The sequence below is a fragment of the Apis dorsata genome, unplaced genomic scaffold, assembly GCF_000469605.1.
Source record: "Apis dorsata unplaced genomic scaffold, Apis dorsata 1.3 scaffold_194, whole genome shotgun sequence".
NCBI lineage: Eukaryota > Metazoa > Arthropoda > Insecta > Hymenoptera > Apidae > Apis > Apis dorsata.
Genome location: NW_006263478.1, coordinates 1,618,937 through 1,619,179, shown reverse-complemented (window position 1 = coordinate 1,619,179; position 243 = coordinate 1,618,937).

Sequence of the window (243 nt, the reverse complement as noted above, 5' to 3'; positions counted from 1 at the left end):
CAAATTGTCGAAATCCTCGTGGGACGAGTGGATTTGGATTTTCAGCGATCGTCGACGAAAACGTCGAGGACAATTCGTATCGAAGCCGAGAAGAGCCGCTCTCGAGAACAAGAAACCGTTCCCTGCGCGAAACGTGATCGTGATCCACGGTTGGATCCGTTCGAATTGATTTCGAAACATCATCGGACGAGAGAATAATATATCGAAGTCGCGAGTTATTCGAAATTGCTTCTCGATCGTTGG